At 40.1% G+C, this 19,308-nt stretch overlaps 1 protein-coding gene across 1 annotated transcript in view; it reads left to right on the forward strand.

Moving 5' to 3' along the window:
• Positions 1-19,308, forward strand: part of LOC129624636 (ATP-binding cassette sub-family C member 4-like) — a 364,051-nt gene that overhangs the window by 261,595 nt on the left and 83,148 nt on the right. The gene's annotated exons all lie outside the window — the stretch shown is intronic.

Consider the following 19,308-nt stretch of genomic DNA (forward strand, 5'->3'; position numbering starts at 1 on the left):
TGTTTGTTAGTCTATTCCTGCTTTTTAAATAAGTTTATTTGTGTCATATTTTAGATTCCACATGTAAGTGGTACCATCCAGTATTCATTTTGCTCTGTATGACTTCACTAAGTTCACTTACTTCATCTGTGTTGCTGCAAATGTCACTATTTCATCGTTCTTTATGGTTGGGTAATATTCCATTGTGTGTATGCACTGCATCTTCTTTATCCATTCATTTGTCAATGAACAATTAGGTTGTTTCTATCCCTTGGCTTTTATAAAGAGTGTCACACATCTTTTAGAGTTATTGGATTTTCTGGATATATGCCCAGGAATGGGATTGCTAGATCATATGGTAGTTTTGGGCTTCCCTGGTGGCTCAGATGGTAAAGTGTCTGTCTACAATGTGCGAGACCTGGGTTTGATCCCTGGGTCGGGAAGATTCCCTGGAGAAGGAAATGGCAACCCACTCCAGTACTCTTGACTAGAAAATCCCATGGATGGAGTAGCCTGCATAATCTATGCAGGCTACTCCGTCCATGGGGGTCTAGTTTTTAGAGAAATCTCCATATTGTTTTCCAAAGTGGTTATATCAATTTACATTCTCACCAATAGTGTAAGAGGGTTCCCTTTCCATCACACCCTCTCCAGCATCTATTATTTATAGACATTTTGATGATGGCCATTTTGACAGGTGTGACATAATACATTATTGTAGTTTTGATCTTCATTTCTGTAATAATTAGTGATGTTGAGAATCTTTTCATGTGCCTGTTGACCAATATATGTGTTTTTTGGAGAAATGTCTATTTAGTTTATCTCCCATTTTTCGATTGGGCTGTTTTTTCTTTTTACTGAGATGGCATCTGTTCCCATCACTTCTTGGGAAATAGATGGGGAAACAGTGGAAACCGTGTCAGACTTTATTTTTGGGGGGCTCCAGAATCACTGCAGATGGTGACTGCAGCCATGAAATTAAAAGACGCTTACTCCTTGGAAGGAAAGTTATGACCAACCTAGATAGCATATTCAAAAGCAGAGACATTACTTTGCCAACAAAGGTTCGTCTAGTCAAGGCTATGGTTTTTCCTGTGGTCATGTATGGATGTGAGAGTTGGACTGTGAAGAAAGCTGAGCACTGAAGAATTGATGCTTTTGAACTGTGGTGTTGGAGAAGACTCTTGAGGGTCCCTTGGACTGCAAGGAGATCCAACCAGTCCATTCTGAAGGAGATCAGCCCTGGGATTTCTTTGGAAGGAATGATGCTAAAGCTGAAACTCCAGTACTTTGGCCACCTCATGCGAAGAGTTGACTCATTGGAAAAGACTCTGATGCTGGGAGGGATTGGGGGCAGGAGGAGAAGGGGACGACAGAGGATGAGATGGCTGGATGGCATCACTGCCTCGATGGACGTGAGCCTGGGTGAATTCTGGGAGTTGGTAATAGACAGGGAGGCCTGGCATGCTGCAATTCATGGGGTTGCAAAGAGTCGGACACGACTGAGCGACTGAACTGAACTGAACTGGTATTCTTATTGCTGTTTTGTTTATTATTTGGAGTATGCTTTTGTAGGTCTTCCCCCGCCGCCCCCAGCCCCCCCCCCCACCTTTCTTCTTTTGTTCTCTTGTGAGTTTATAACGATCTTTACCATTATGTTTGGATTCCTTTTCCTTTTTTGTGGACATATCTATTACAGATTTTTGGTTTGTAGTTACTATATATAGTACTATATGTTTTCCTTTGCTAAGTCACTTCAGTCGTTTCTGACTCTGTGCGACCCCAGAGATGGCGGACCACCAGGTTCCCCCGTCCCTGGGATTCTCCAGGCAAGAACACTGGAGTGGGTTGCCATTTCCTTCTCCAATGCATGAAAGTGAAAAGTGAAAGTGAATTCGCTCAGTCATGTCTGAGTCTTAGCGACCCCATGGACTGCACCCTACCAGGCTCCTCCTCCTCCCATGAGATTTTCCAGGCAAGAGTACTAGAGTGGGTTGCCATTGTTTTCCTTTACTGGTAAGATTTTTCATTCTGTAATTTTCTTGTTTCTAGTTGTGATCTTTTCTTTTTTTTGCCTCGAGAAGTTTATTTGACATTTATTGTAAAGCTGGTTTGTTGGTACTGAATTCTTTTATCTTTTGCTTATCTATAAAGCTTTTGATTTCACCATCAAATTTGAATGAGAGCCTTGTTGGGTGAAGTATTCTTGATTGTAGGTTTTCCCTTTCATCACTCTAAAGATACTGTGCCACTCCCTTCTTGCTACAGGATCTGATGAAAAATCAGCTGATAGCCTATGGGAATTCCCTTATATGTTATTTGTTGCTTTTAATAATCTCTCTGTATCTTTTTGTCATTTTGATTACAATGTGTCTTAACATGTTCCTCTTTGGGTTAATCCTGTATGGGACTCTATGGGCTTCCTGGATTTGGGTAACTATTTCCTTTCTCAGGTTAAGGAGATTTTCACCTATTATCTCTTCAAATATTTTCTTGGGCTGTGTCTCTTTCTCTTCTCCTCTGACACTCCTATGATGCAAATACTAATGTTGCATTGGCCTGTCAGTGGCCAGAGCCAGGGCCTAGCTGGTCCCAAGGTAGGATCTGTTCTACGTTGTTGGGATTGTAGTTTTCTTGCTTCTAGTGTCTGTTCCCTCTTGGGTGAGGCTGCTCTGGAGGCTTGTGCAGGTTTCCAGGTAAGGAGGGCCATGCCTGCCTACTGGTGGTTGGAATTGGGTCTTGGCACTCTCATGGCTGGGCCATGTTTAGACAAATGTCCAGAGGTGGCTGTAAGCTCTCTAGTCTTTAGGCAGCCTATCTTCTGATGGGTGGGGCCATGTCCTGTCCAGTTAGTTGTTTGGCCTATGGTGTTCCTACACTGGTGTCTATAGGCTGTTCAGTGGGACCAAGTCTTGGCTCTAATGTTCCAGGATTTCAGCCCGCAGGAGTGTTCATGTGGCTGAATGTTCCCTACTTCTGCCACCAGCATCTGTACCCCCAGGGTGAGCTGCAGCCACTCTCCGTCTCTCTAGGAGACTCTCAAAAACCAGCAAGTACATCTGCCCCAGGCTTCTACTAAATTATTGCTTTTCCCCTGAGTCTTGGTGCATGTGAGATATTTGTGTGTGTCCTATAAAAGTGAAGTGTTTATTTCTTCCAGTCCTTTTGGAACTCTTGTAGTTAAATCCCATTGGCATTCAAAACCAAATATTCTGGGGGCTTGTCTTTCCAGTGCCAAAACCCTGGGCTGTGGAGCCTGATGTTGGGCTCAGGTTTCACTCCCACTGGAGAATCTCTGCAGTATAATTATTTTCCAGTTTTTAGATTGCCCACCTAGGGGCATATGGGATTTGATTATATTGTGAGTCTGTCCCTCCTCCCATCTTGATGTGGTTCCTTCTTTGTCTTTAGTTTATAGAAGATATTTTCTGGTTAAGTTCTGGTCTTTTTCACTGATGGTTGTTCTTCAGATAGTTGTGATTTTGGTGTGCTCTTAAAGTGAGGTGGAATGAAGGACTTTCTACTCCACCATTTTGGCTGATCTCTCTGCTCATTTTGGATGTGTTTTGATCTTAAGATGTTCTGTAGGGCAGCCACATGCCCAAGCAAGAGATTAGGAGTGGAGATATGATTTGGGATGCATAAGCAAATAGGAAATCATAATAATAAAAGTGAGAGAAGTTTAGAAAGAGCACCAGGAAAAGGAGAAATGGTCAATGGAACTATCCTTAGAAAGAAATAAGGGCAGTAAGGGATATTGCAGGAAGTTGTGCTACATAGTAGGGTTTTCTTGCCTCCTTTCTGTGCAGAGTGGAAATTCCAGGATGACTGTAGGGAAGCCCTTGACCTTAGCACCCACCCCATAATGAAATGTTATTGCATCACCCTGAGCAAGATTGGACCTTGTCTCTTATATCACAGGAAGCTTGGTTTACAAAGGGATTTGAACATTTATCTTAGCTGCAGAAACCTTCCTTAAAAGGCCATCACTATGTGAACATTCAGATATATGTAAGGGACTCTGTTTAAGGAGGATGGGCAGTAAGGGAGACATCCAGATGGTGTGTCTGGAACTGGGCAAACTTCACCATTACTCCCTCTTTTGCATCATTCTCTGGGGCACCTCTGTTGCATCTCATATATTTCACAGGACAAAGTTTGGAAATTACTATCCCTGATGATCTTTCATGCCCCTTAAAGCCCTAAAATCTCAAAGGATAATATGAATAATACCTTGCATGCATGTGTTTCTTTAAAGTTTAGGAGGGAACTGACTAAGCATGATGTTTTATCCTGTGAATGTTATCCCACTTTTAAAGATAAGGTATTTACCTCTCAATGGAGAAGGCAATGGCACCCCACTCCAGTACTTTTGCCTGGAAAATCCCATGGATGATGGAGCCTGGAAGGCTGCAGTCCATGGGGTCGCTGAGGGTCGGACATGGCTGAGTGATTTCCCTTTCACTTTTCACTTTCATGCATTGGAGAAGGAAATGGCAACCCACTCCAGTGTTCTTGCCTGGAGAATCCCAGGGACGGGGGAGCCTGGTGGGCTGCCATCTATGGGGTCGCAGAGAGTTGGACACGACTGAAGTGACTTAGCAGTAGCAATTTACCTCTCAATGGAGTTTGAATGAGTTGCCAAAATGCCTATTGCTACTGTGCATTAGAGGAGGCCCAGAACCTTGTGTTTTTCCACTGATGGTTCCCTAATTCCTGTTCTATTAGGTTGGTGTATTTTAATAGTGAGTTTTAAATCATTTTAAATTTAAGTTTAAATACTGATATTTAAATCATTATAACTAGGCTCAAGCACATCTTTAATTAATTAAAGTAGGAACATTTTCAATCAATGCATTTTTGCCAACAAGAATTTTTTTTTTTAATTTTATTCCTGTAGCAAAAAAAAAGAAAGAAAGAAAATCTATGCTTTGGAATTTGATGAATTCTTGGAAAGTACTTTCTGCATCCTGCTGGTTGTGGAATCATTTCCCCTGCAAAGAGTTGTTGAGATTCTTGAAGTGGTAGTTGGTTGGTTAGAGGTCAAGTGAATAAGGTGGATGAGGCAAAAGTTTGTAGATAGGGAAAAAGATGGTGAGGAGTAGATAGACATGGAGTACATGTCTCTCTATGGAAATGTCAGGAATACACCTTCAGACACCACTGCTTGGAGAACACCAGCTGAGAGCCGACAGGAGTACCTGACCACTGGAAAAGAATATATAGAACCATGTAAAACTGAATAGGATGAAGGGATTAGGGGGAAAAACAGGAGTGTTAGTAGGATTGGACCTATCCTTGGTGGATGAGGGAACTGAAGCAAGGGTCTAATCCCTACATTACGGCAATTGTCTGGGTCAGAAGAGAAATATTTAAGGCTGAGAGTGAAACAGCTGACTGACCAACCTAGATAGCATATTCAAAAGCAGAGACATTACTTTGCCAACAAAGGTTCGTCTAGTCAAGGCTATGGTTTTTCCTGTGGTCATGTATTGATGTGAGAGTTGGACTGTGAAGAAGGGTGAGCGCCGAAGAATTGATGCTTTTGAACTGTGGTGTTGGAGAAGACTCTTGAGAGTCCCTTGGACTGCAAGGAGATCCAACCTGTCCATTCTGAAAGAGATCAGCCCTGGGATTTCTTTGGAAGGAATGATGCTAAAGCTAAAACTCCAGTACTTTGGCCACCTCCTGTGAAGAGTTAACTCATTGGAAAAGACTCTGATGCTGGGAGGGATTTGGGGCAGGAGGAGAAGGGGACGACAGAGGATGAGATGGCTGGATGGCATCACTGACTCGATGGACGTGAGTCTGGGTGAACTCCAGGAGTTGGTGATGGACAGGGAGGCCTGGCGTGCTGCGATTCATGGGGTCACAAAGAGTCGGACACGACTGAGTGACTGAGCTGAACTGAAATAGAATGAGAATTAGACAGTCCATGTCGCAGCTATATGTACCTCAGACAGGGATGCAGTTCCCCTAGAAGATGCAGCGACTGGCAGCTGGAGCGTAGGGATTATGGAGCAATCCCAGGGTGAGAGCTGCTGTTGACTGTGGAGAGACAGACTAAGGGGACATGAGAGAGGAGATTGTGGTGGGACATGTCTGTGGAGGAAAGCCAGGAAGGCATGGAAGCAAGGCGATACTGCTGAGTCATGTGTAGGGGGTGGAGCCATCACTGTAGCTTCTCCTGCCACAAGGGCAGCATCAGCAACAGAACAATAGAGAGGCTGGCCTATCAAATGGCTGACTCACTGAACTACCAAGTAGGACCCCACCCAGGGTGTTCCTTTAAGTGACTGATTCGCCAGACTACCCCACCCAAAGTGCCACTTTAACTGCCTGATGCATGGATCTACAGAGTAGGACCCCAGTCTGGAGGGCCCCTCTATGTGCCTGATGTAATGAACAACAGAGAAGAACCCCAGGCAAGGGAGCCCTGTAAGTGCCTGAATGGGCAGAGCTATAGAGAAAGACTGGCCAAAGAGGTCTTCTGATCACCAGCTACCAGAGGCTTGAAAAAAAGACGCTGATAGGGCCATAACTCCTGTGGCAGAGACAGTCCATGGCCCTGCACAATTAGCGCCATCAGGTACCCACGACCCAAGCAGCTGCACCACCTTAATGCTCAACTCTCACTAGGGCAGAGCTGCCACAGGCAAAATAAGTCTTGAGTCTATGAACGTAGGGTCACTTAGGTCGTGTTGGACTCTGTAACCCTGTGGACTGTGGCCTGTGAGGCTTCTCTGTCAGAGGGATTCTCCAAGCTAGAATACTGGAGTGTATTGGCCAATACTGGTTACCATACCCTTCTAGAGCAGTATATTTCTTGCTGCCCTAGCCACCAACTCCCCTGAGTACCTGGTGCTGCCAGAACCCCCTCGACCCAAGCAGTGGCAACATCTCCACAAGTCGCCCTCACTGGAGCAGACCCAAGTCCTCCAGGGCAGCCTCAGGAGCAAACCCCTGGGGATGACCCACATGCAGAGGTGGAAATAAAACCACAATTGAAATCCAAGGACAGTGGCTAAGGAAGAAGACAAAAAACCTTCCCACCAGCTATACAAACTGCAGATTAAATCCATATGATGAACTAGGCAGACTCTGTATCTATATAAAAGGACACTGAGATCTCCACAAAAGAAAACACACTAGTTCTGATAGCTGTGTACATTGTAGGAAAGAACACACAGGAATAGGACCAGATTAGATTCTGAGCTGCCCCGACAGCAGGTCCAGAGACCAGCACAGTGTTGGAGGGCATCCTAGGGAGGTAAGGTGGACTATGACTCCCAGCGAGGGAAAGGATGCTGACAGCAGAGACTCAAGAAAAACATTTATTATTCTTATCTTTTGGCTTGTTCTGTAGTTTATTTTGGATTTTTTTTTCTTTCATTTCCCCCCCACCGCTTGTAGTTGTTGATTTTATTAGCACTATGAAATCTAATTAAGCTTTTGAGGGTTTCTTTTTCAAATTTTTCTTCAATCACACTTTTTATTGCTGTTATAAACCTCTGCCTGTATGTTGGCCTTTTTAAGTTCTGTGGAGTTTTCTTTTTTCTTCTTCTTCTTCTACTTTTTATCCCCTCTTTTTAATTTTAATTTTTAAACTTTGAAAATCTATTATTATTTTTCTACTTTTATTCCTTTGTTCGTTTTTCCCACTCTTATTTCCCCCCATGCAGTTGATCTTTAATAAATATAAATCTTATTTATATACCTTTATTTAACTGCATTTCGATTCTTCTTTCTTTTTCTCACCATGTTTCTTAGTTTTGCTTTCATTGCTCTATTCCCTAGTTGGCACCTTGCTTTAGTTTTGTTTTCCAATTTGTGCTTTCATTAGTTTTGTTCTTAACTGGCAGATATCACTTTTTGTTTCCTTTGTTCATTGAGTCGATCTTTATGCTTGTTGGTCTATTTTGATTTTGCTTATGGGTGTATATGTATATGTGTATATTCCATTATTTTAATTATTATTTGCCTGATTTTGTAACTGCCATTTGTCTAGGGTTCTTCTTTGGTTTCCTGTTTTTGGGTATTTGTTCTAATCCCATTTAATGCCATAACAAACCACCTGTGGAATCTCCATCCTGGCCAGAGATCAAACCCTAAGCCTTTGGAGTGGGAGTGCTGAATCCAAGAATCTAGACTACCAGAGAACTAACCCTAGGGAGTAGTCAATAGTGAGAACTCCCACAAAGGCAGCCACTTATATACAAGACCTGGCATCAGCCAAATGCCAGTAGCACGCTGTGCAGGATGCCTCATCCAAACAACAAACAAAACAAAAATACAAACCCAATCATCAGCAGACAGGATTAATACCACACTCTGCCAATCAGTGGAAAAAAACAACCACTCAACACAAATCTCACCCTACATGAGGCTTACAAAAAACCACTGGACCAGACTTAGGAGGGGAGAAACCAAAGGGAATAAATAATTCAGACTTGAAGCCTGGGAAAAGGAGACCTCAAACACAGTAAGATTTAAAAAAAAAAAAAAAGAAAAAGAAAAGGCAGAGAAATACTGCACAAATGAAGGAACAGACTAGTAATACACAAGCACAAATAAATGAAGAGGAAATAAGTAACTGCCTGAAAAAGAATTCAGAATAATGATAGTAAAGATGATCAAAAACCTTGAAAATAAAATGTAGAAAATGCAACAATCAATTAACAAAGACTTAGAAGTATTAAAGAATAAACATATAAAGACAAACAGCACATTAATAAAATTAAAAATACTCCAGAAGGAATCAGTAGCAGAATATTTGAAACAGAAGAACAGATCAAGGAGCTGGAAGATAAAATGGTGGAAATAAATGCTGAAGGGTAGAATAAAGTAAAAAGAATGAAAAGAACTGAGGTTAGTCTCAGAGACCTCTGGGACATTATTAAATGCACCAACATTCAAATAATAGGGGTCCTAGAAAAAGAAGGGAAAAATAAAAGTTGAGAAAAAATTTGAAGAAATTATAGTTGAAAATTTCCCCAACATGGAAAAGGAAATAGTCAATCAAGTCCAAGAGGCACAAAGAGTCCCATATAGGATAAACCCATGGAGAAACACGCTAAGACATACTAATCAAACTAACAAAGATTAAACACACAACGAATATTAAAAGCAGCAAGGGAAAAGCAACAAGTAACATACAAAGGAAACCCCATTTACTTAACAGCTGATCTCTGCTGTTAAGAGATTTCCCTCTGCCTGCCAGAAGGGAATGGCAGGATATATTTAAAGTACTGAAAGGGAAAAATCTACAACCAAGATTACTCTACCTGGCAAGGATCTCATTCAAAATTGATGGAGAAATTGAAAGCTTTTCAGATAAACAAAAGTTAAGAGAATTCAGTACCACCAAACCAGCTTTACAACAAAGGTTAAAGGGAATTATATAGTCAGGAAATACAAGAGAAGAAAAAGATCTACAAAAGCAAACCCAAAGCAATTAAGAAAATGGCAATATGAACCTATATATCAATAATTACTTCAAATGTAAATGGATTTAATGCTCCAAACAAAATGTATAGACTGGCTGAATGGATATAAAAACAAGACCCATATATATGCTGTCTACAAGAAACCCACTTCAGACCTAAAGACATATATAGACTGAAAGTGAGAGGATGGAAAATTATATTCCATGCAAATGGAAAGCAAAAGAAAACTGAAGTAGCAATTCTCATATTAGACAAAATAGATGTTACAATAAAGAATATTACAAGAGGTAAGGAAGGACACTACAAATGATCAAGGGATCAATCCAAGAGAAAGACATAACAATTTTGAATATCTATGCATCCAACACAGGAGCACCTCAATACATAAGACAAATACTAACAGACATAAAAGGAGAAATGACAGTAGCACAATAATAGGAGGAGAGTTTAACATCCCACTTACACCAACAGACAGATCATCAAAACAGAAAATTAATAAGGAAATGCAAGTCTTAAACCATACATTAGATGAGATGGATCTCATTGATATCTTCAGGACATTCCATCCAAATGCAGAAGAATACACCTTCTTCTCAAGTGCACATGGAACATTCTCCAGGAGAGAGCATATCTTGGATCACGAGTCAAACCTCAGTAAATTAATAAAAATTGAAACTGTATCAGGCATCTTTTCTGACCACAACGCTATGAGACTAGATATCAATTACAAGAAAAAATATGTAAAAAAAACACAAACAAATGGAGATTAAAAAAATATGTTTCTAAATAATGAACAGCTTACTGAAGAAATCAAAAGGGAAATAAAAAAATTCCTAGAAACAAATGACAATGTAAATATGACAAGTCAAAACGTATGGGATGCAGCAAAAGCAGTTCTAAGAGGGACGTTTATACCAATACGATCCTACCTCAAGAAACAAAAAAAGCATCAAATAGACAACCTAACTTTACACCTAAAACAATGGGAAAAATAAGAAGAAAAAGAAATCCCAAAATTATCAGAAGGACAGAAATAAAAAAGATCAGAGCAGAAATAAATGAAAAATAAATAAATAAACAATAGCAAGGATTAATAAAACTAAAAGCTGGTTCTTTGAGAAGATAAACAAAATTGACTAACCTTTATCCAGACTCATCAAGAACAAAAGAGAAGAATCAAATCAAAAGAATTAGAAATGAAAAAGGAGAGGTTACAACAGACAATATGGAAATACAATGGATTATAAGAGACTATTATGAACAACTACATGGCAATAAAATGGATAACCTGGAAGAGATGGACAGATTCTTAGAAAAGTTTGATCTTCCAAGACTGAACCAGGAAGAAATAGAGATTATGAATGACCCAATTATAAGCACTGAAATAGAAGCTGTGATTAAAAAAAAAAAAAAAAAATCTCCCCAAAAATGAGCCTAGGACCAGATAGCTTCACAGGTGAATTCTGTCAAACATTTAGAGAAGAGCTAATGCCTATCCTTCTAAAACTCTTTCAAAAAATTGCAGAGGAATGAACACTTCCAAACTCATTCTATGAGGCCCATCACTCTGATAACAAACCAAAGACAACACAGAAAAAAAAAAGCTACAGGCCAATATCACTGATGAATATAGATGGAAAAATTCTCAATAAAATTCTAGCAAACAGAATTCAACAACACATTAAAAAGCTCATACACCACGATCAAATTGGGTTAATTCCAGGGGTACAGGGATTCTTCAATATATGAAAATTAATCAATGTGATACACCATATTAACAAATTGAAAGATTAAAAACCATATGATAATCTCAACAGATGCAGAAAAAGCCTTTGAAAAAACTTGGCACCCATTTATAATTGAAATTATTCAGAAAATAGGAAATAAAGGAACTTACCTCAACATAGAAAAGGGTATATATATGATAAGCCCACAGCCTATGTTATTCTCAGTGGTGAAAAACAGCAAGCACTTCCCCTAAGATCAGGAACAAGACAAGGGTGTCCACTCTCACCACTGCTATTCAACATAGATTTGGAAGTCTTAGCTACATCAATCAGAGAAGTAAAATAAGTAAAAAGAATCTAGATCAGAAAAGCAGAAACAAAGCTCTCACTGTTTGCAGATGGCATGATACTATACATAAAAAACCCTAAAAATACTATCAGAAAATTACTGGAGCTAATCAGTGAATTTAGCAAAGTCACAGGCACAGGATACAAAAATCAATACACAGAAATCATTTGCATTCCTATATACCAACAATGAAAAATCAGAAAAAGATATTAAGAAATCAATCCCCACTCACCATTGCAACAAAAAGAATTAAATATCTAATAATAAACCTACCCAAGGAGACAAAAGACCTGTACACAGAAAATTATAAGACACTGATGCAAGAAATCAAAGATGACATAAACAGATGGAGAGATATTCCATGTACCTAAGTAGGAAGAACCAATATTATGAAAATGACAATACTACCAAATGCAATCTATAGATTCAATGTGATTCCTATCAAATTACCAATGGCATTTTTCACAGAACTAGAACAGAAAAGTTCACAATTCACTTGGAAACAGAAGAACCCAAATAGCCAAAGCAATCTTGAGAAAGAAGAATGGAACTGGAGCAACCCACCTTCTTGACTTCGGATTATACTACAAAGCTACAGTCATCAAGACAGTATGGAACTGGCACAAAAACAGAAATATAGGCAAATGGAACAAGATAGAAAGCCAAGAAATAAACCCATGCACCTATGAGTACCTTATTTTTGACAAAGGAGGCAAAAATATGCAATGGGGCCAAGATAGCCTCTTCAATAAGTGGTGCTGGGAAAACTGGACAGCTACATGTAAAAGAATGAAATTAGAACACTTCCTAACACCGTACACAAAAATAAATTCAAAATGGATTAAAGACCTAAATATAAGATCAGATACTATAAAACTCTTAGAAGAAAACATGGGCAGAGCACTCGATGACATAAAATAAAGCAAGATCCTCCATGATCCACCTCCTAGAATAATGGAAATAAAAACAAAAGCAAACAAATGGTACCCAATTAAACTTAAAAGCTTTTGCACAGCAAAGGAAACTGTAAACCCAGTGAAAAGACAACCCTCAAAATGGAAGAAAATAATAGCAAATGAAACAACTGACAGAGGATTAATTTCTAAAATATACAAGCAGATCATACAAATCAATGCCAGAAGAAAAAAACAACACAATCAAAAAGTGGGAAAAAGACCTAAACAGACATTTCTCCAAAGAAGACTACAAATGACTAACAAACACATGAAAAGATGCTCAATATTTATTATTATTGCTGCTGCTGCTGCTGCTGCTAAGTCACTTCAGTCGTGTCCGACTCTCTGCGACCCCATAGATGGCTGCCCACCAGGCTCCTCCGTCCCTGGGATTCTCCAGGCAAGAACACTGGAATGGGTTGCCATTTCCTTCTCCAACGCATGAAAGTGAAAAGTGAAAGTGAAGTCGTTCAGTTGTGTCTGACTCTTAGCGACCCCATGGACTGCAGCCCATCAGGTCCCTCTGTCCATGGGATTTTCCAGGCAAGAGTACTGGAGTGGGGTGCCATTGTCTTCTTCAATTGCTCATAATTAGAGAAATGCAAATCAAAACCACAATGGGATATCACCTCACACCAGTCAGAATCAATTCCGTCAGTTCAGTTGCTCAGTCATGTCCGTCTCTTTACAACCCTATGGACTGCAGCATGCCAGGCCTCCCTATCCATCACCAACTCCAAGAGTTTACTCAAATTCTTGTCCATTGAGTTGGTGATGCCATTCAACCATCTCAGCCTCTGTTTTCCCCTTCTCCCCATGAGATTTTCCAGGCAAGAGTACTGGAGTAGGGTGCCATTGACTTCTCTGAAGAGATCTCTAGTCTTTCCCATTCTATTGTTTTCCTCAATTTCTTTGTATTCATCACTGAGGAAGGCTTTATTATCTCTCCTTGCTATTCTTTGGAACTCTGCATTCAGATGGCCAGTGAGCATGGCCATTATCAAAAAGTCTGCAAGCAATAAATACTGGAAAGGATGTGGAGAAAAGTGAACCCTCTTGCACTGTTGGTGGGAATGTAACTATAGAAGTTGGTATAGATTCCTTAGAAAACTGGGAATAAAACCACCATAAGACCCAACATTCTTTGACATTGCCTTTCTTAGGGACTAGAATGAAAACTGACCTTTTTCAGTCCCTGTGGCCACTGCTGAGTTTTTCAAATTTGCTGGCATATTGAATGCACCACTTTCACAACATAATCATTTAGTATTTGAAATAGTTCAACTGGAATTCCATCACCTCCACTAGCTTTGTTTGTAGTGATGCTTCCTAAGGCCCACTTGACTTCACATTCCAGGGTGTCTGACTCTAGGTGAATGATCACACCATTGTGATTATCTGGGTCATGAAGATCTTTTTTGTACAGTTCTTCTGTGTATTCTTGCCATCTCTTCTTAATATCTTCTTCTTCTGTTAGGTCCATACCATTTCTGTCCTTTATCGAGCCCATCTTTGCATGAAATATTCCCTTGGTATTTCTGATTTTCTTGAAGAGATCTCTAGTCTTTCCCATTCTGTTGTTTTCCTCTATTTCTTTGCATTAATTGCTGAAAAAGGCTTTCTTATCTCTTGCTATTCTTTGGAACTCTGCATTCAGATGTTTATATCTTTCCCTTTCTCCTTTGCTTTTCACTTCTCTTCTTTTCACAGCTATTTGTAAGGCCTCCCCAGACAGCTATTTTGTCGGTGTTGATTTTGGGTGCAACTTCTCTTGTAGTTGTAAAAGGATCCGCTTCAATGGTGCTCTTATTTGGTCATTGTCAACTTCTGATGGCTGGCCATCATGCTCATCTTCAAGGCTCTCATCTCCTTTGCAAAACTACTTGAACTGTCACTGCACTGTACATTCATTAGCAATTCCTGGGCCAGATGCCTTGTTGATGTTGTGAGTTGTCTCCACCGCCTTATGACCCATTTTGAACTCAAATAAGAAAATAGCTCAAATTTGCTTTTTTATTAACATTATTTCCATAGTCCAAAATATATATAAAATGAACAGCAAGTAATAATTCATTAGCAAAAAACATAAAGCAAGAAATGAACATTATAATGATGTATGACATAGCCACATTCATGTATTCCAATATCAAATGCCAAATTTCAACAGTACAAAACCATGATTATTTTTGCACCAACCTAATATGTCTTGACATTCTTTGAGCAGGCACCATATTTATGACCTATTCTAACAGCAAAGATGAAGAAACTGTGGAGCTCCCAGACTTCTACAGCTCCCGCTCCTGTTCTTAGGTTCTTGTAAGTCAAATTAATTTGTGTAGATGCAGGAAGTCCAGGCTGGACCACCTTCTTTAATGACTCCCTCGTGTACACAACAAAATATACCTGGACCTTCCAGGTACTGTGCAATGGGATGGGGCAAAACTGGTCCAATGGAGAGGGTGTTCAGCGGAGCCCAGAGATGACCACTGGGATGAAAAGGATCCTTGTGTACACAACAACCAGTGTATATTTTCTTGGCCCCTTTGGAGAGACTCTCTTCTTTTTTTGCTTTTTGAATAGGCTGCTTGAATATAAATCCCACTTTTCATGAGGACAGTGGTTGCTTTATTGTTCTTCCCACTCCTCCACACTCCACTAGACTCAGAACCTGTCCTTGGCCCTCCACTCCCAGCTTCTGATTCTCTGCAGGGCTTTAAACCAATGGTAAGTTCTTATCAAAACAATTAGATTCTAGGACTATCAGTGAAGCTAACCATGGACACATCTAAAGAAGCTCACAACATTGAAGATTTCACAGAACCCATCTGCTCTTACTTACCCTCAAGGTCAGGTGTGATATGGCCTGATATGTGGTCTGTTATTGCTGGTGCCTAAGACCACTTGTGTGGTTAAAAAAAAAAAAAAAAAAAAAAAGACTTAAAAAGACACATGTTACCTCACAGGTGAACCTCAAAAACCTTAGGCTGAATAAGAGAAGCCAGACTCAGAGACAACATAAAATACGATCATTGTGAATTTGGATTTGATGAGAAGTTCAGTAACATCTTTCATGGTATTCTGTCTCATGACCAAAATAGAAAAATGTGGACCATAGTAGTTAAGAGGACCCTTATTGGTTCTCAGATACCATGGACTTCAAGAAGGATATCTTCCTCCCCTCTCTTCCTCCACTCTTTCTACTACCTCCCTCCTCTCCTTAACACTTGTTTTCCCTTGCCTCTTTCCCCCAGTCTTTCTCTTGCTCTTCCCCCAACTCTACCTTTTTATACAAGTAACGATAGTCATTGTAGAAAAACACCACAAAAAATTTAAATTGGACATTTATATTGCAGGCTTATTTCAGACTTGTTGAGGTTGTTTTCTGCTTCTGACTCTCCAAATATGCCACATTGTACACCTTTGATGCCCTTTTTTTAAAAAAATCAATTTTATTTCATTTTAATTTTTTTTTTAAATTTAAATTTATTTACTTTAATTGGAGGCTAATTACTGTACAATATTATATTGGTTTTAACTCCTGGGATACATTCCTAGAAATGGAATTTCTGGGTGAGAAGGGATGTACTTTTAGAGTTGTTTATATGTATTACTCAATTGTTCCTCTAAATTTACCTGTGCTGTAGATGAGAGTGATGTGGATTTTCATTATACCCATATCCAAAATATGATCTGGCCTCCAGAATTTACCATGTTTGTCAGCTTTGTGGCTGATTATGCAGGATGAAGGAGGTGGTGATTTTACTCCTGGGCACAAGGCATTAACTGGGACTGGCCATCTGAGTCTGATCAAGAGGCAGCAGCCAGGATAGGACCATGCCTTATTAGAGATCATTGAGGCACCAAGGAGTAGTGGCTGGAAAAGATATGATTCACTTCCTTTAAGTATTTGAAAGACTGTCCTATTGACAGAAATTAGATTCACTTTGTGTGCTTATAAGGAGAGAATAAACATCAGAGTTTGGATCTTTCAGGAAGACAAGATTCAGTTTAATGTGAGAAAGCCCTAACAGAATAGTCTGAAAATGGATTGGGTTCCCCTTGTTTACTGTGAATCCTTTTTTTCCTCTGTATTCCTGGAGATATTCCAGTAGGGGCCATGTATCCTGTGTCATTCATATGAATAGTCATAGCATGTGTGTGAAGGGAATTTATCATAAGGCTTTCACATGGAGACCTTTGAGAGAACTTTATACTGCAAGGCCATAAAGTTGGAATTACAGCTCTGATTACAACAGTCTATCTCAAAAACAGAGGAAATAAATATTCTGAAAAGCTATCTGTTCTCTCTCTCTCTTTTTTAAAATTTATTTTAACTGGAGGCTAATTACTTTACAATATTGTGGGGGTTTTTGCCATTCATACACATGAATCAGCCATGGGTGTACATGTGTTCCCCATCCTGACCCACCCTCCCACCTACCTCCCCATCCCATCCCTCAGAGTCATCCCAGTGCACCAGCCTTGAGCACCCTGCCTTATGCAAGGAAACTGGATTGGTGACTATTTCACATATGATAATACACATGTTTCAATGCTATTCTCTCAAGTTATCCCACCCTCACCATCTCACACAGAGTCCAAAAGTCTGTTCTTTACATCTGTGTCTCTGCTATCTCGCATATAGGGTCATCATTACCATCTTTCTAAATTCCATATGTATGCATTAATATATACTGTATTGGTGTTTTTCTTTGTGGCTTACTTTGATCTGAATAATAGGCTTCAGTTTCATCCAACTCATTAGAACTGATTCAAATACATTCTTTTTAAGGGCTGAGTAATATTTCATTGTGTATATGTACCACAGCTTTCTTATCCAGTTGTCTACCAATGGACATCTAGGTTGCTTCCTTGTCCTAGCTATTATAGACAGTGCTGTGATGAACGTTGGGGTACACGTGTCTCTTTCAATTCTGGTTTCCTTGGTGTGTGTATGCCCAGAAGTGGGGTTGCTGGGTCATATGGCAGTTTTATTTCCAGTTTTTTAAGGAAATCTCCACACTGTTCTCCATAGTGGCTGTACTAGTTTGCATTCCCACCAACAGTGTAAGAGGGTTCCTTTTCCTCTGCACTCTCTCCAGCATGTATTGTTTGTAGACTTTTTGATTGCAGCCATTCTGATCGGCGTGAATGATTTGCATTTCTCTGATAATGAGTGATGTTGAGCATCTTTTCACGTGTTTGTAATGCCATCTGAATTTTTTTTTTTTTTTTGGAGAAATGTCTATTTAGTTCTTTGGCCCATTTTTTGATTCGGATCAGATCATATCAGATCTGTCGCTCAGTCGTGTCCGACTCTTTGCGACCACAGGAATCGCAGCATGCCAGGCCTCCCTGTCCATCACCAACTCCCAGAGTTCACTGAGACTCACGTCAATCGAGTCAGTGATGCCATCCACCATCTCATCCTCTGTCGTCTCCTTCTCCACTTGCCCCCAATCCCTCCCAGCATCAGAATCTTTTCCAATGAGTCAACTCTTCGCATGAGGTGGCCAAAGTACTGGAGTTTCAGCTTTAGCATCATTCCTTCCAAAGAAATCCCAGGGCTGATCTCCTTCAGAATGGACTGGTTGGATCTCCTTGCAGTCCAAGGGATTCTCAAGAGTCTTCAACACCACAGTTCAAAAGCATCAATTCTTCGGCGCTCAGCCTTCTTCACAGTCCCAACTCTCACATCCATACATGACCACAGGAAAAACCATAGACTTGACTAGATGGACCTTGTTGGCAAAGTAATGTCTCTGCTTTTGAATATGCTATCTAGGTTGGACATAACTTTAATTCCAAGGAGTAAGCGTCTTTTAATTTCATGGCTGTAGTCACCATCTGTAGTGATTTTGGAGCCCAGAAAAATAAAGTCTGACACTGTTTCCACTGTTTCCCCATCTATTTCCAATGAAGTGATGGGACCAGATGCCATGATCTTCATTTTCTGAATGTTGAGCTGTAAGCCAACTTTTTCACTCTCCACTTTCACTTTCATCAAGAGGTTTTTTAGTTCCTCTTCACTTTCTGCCACAATGGTGGTGTCATCTGCATATCTGAGGTTACTGATATTTCTCCCGGCAATCTTGATTCCAGCTTGTGCTTCTTCCAGTCCAGCGTTCCTCATGATGTACTCTGCATATAAATTAAATAAACAGGGTGACAATATACAGCCTTGACGTACTCCTTTTCCTATTTGGAACCAGTCTGTTGTTCCATGTCCAGTTCTAACTGTTGCTTCCTGACCTGCATACAAATTTCTCAAGAGGCAGATCAGGTGGTCTGGTATTCCCATCACTTTCAGAATTTTTCACAGTTTATTGTGATACACACAGTCAAAGGTTTTGGCATAGTCAATAAAGCAAAAATATATATTTTTCTGGAACTCTCTTGCTTTTTCCATGATCCAGTGGATGTTGGCAATTTAATCTCTGGTTCCTCTGCCTTTTCTAAAACCAATTGAACATCAGGAAGTTCACGGTTCATATATTGCTGAAGCCTGGCTTGGAGAATTTTGAGCATTACTTTACTAGCTTGTGAGATGAGTGCAATTGTGCGGTAGTTTGAGCATTCTTTGGCATTGCCTTCCTTTGGGATTGGAATGAAAACTGACCTTTTCCAGGCCTGTGGCCACTGCTGAGTTTTCCAAATTTGCTGGCATATTGAGTGCAGCGCTTTCACAGCATTATCTTTCAGGATTTGGAATAGCTCAACTGGAATTCTATCACCTCCACTAGCTTTGTTCATAGTGATGCTTTCTAAGGCCCACTTGACTTCACATTCCAGGATGTCTGGCTCTAGGTCAGTGATCACACCATCATGATTATCTGGGTCATGAAGATCTT

Source organism: Bubalus kerabau, chromosome 12, assembly GCF_029407905.1.
Source record: "Bubalus kerabau isolate K-KA32 ecotype Philippines breed swamp buffalo chromosome 12, PCC_UOA_SB_1v2, whole genome shotgun sequence".
NCBI lineage: Eukaryota > Metazoa > Chordata > Mammalia > Artiodactyla > Bovidae > Bubalus > Bubalus kerabau.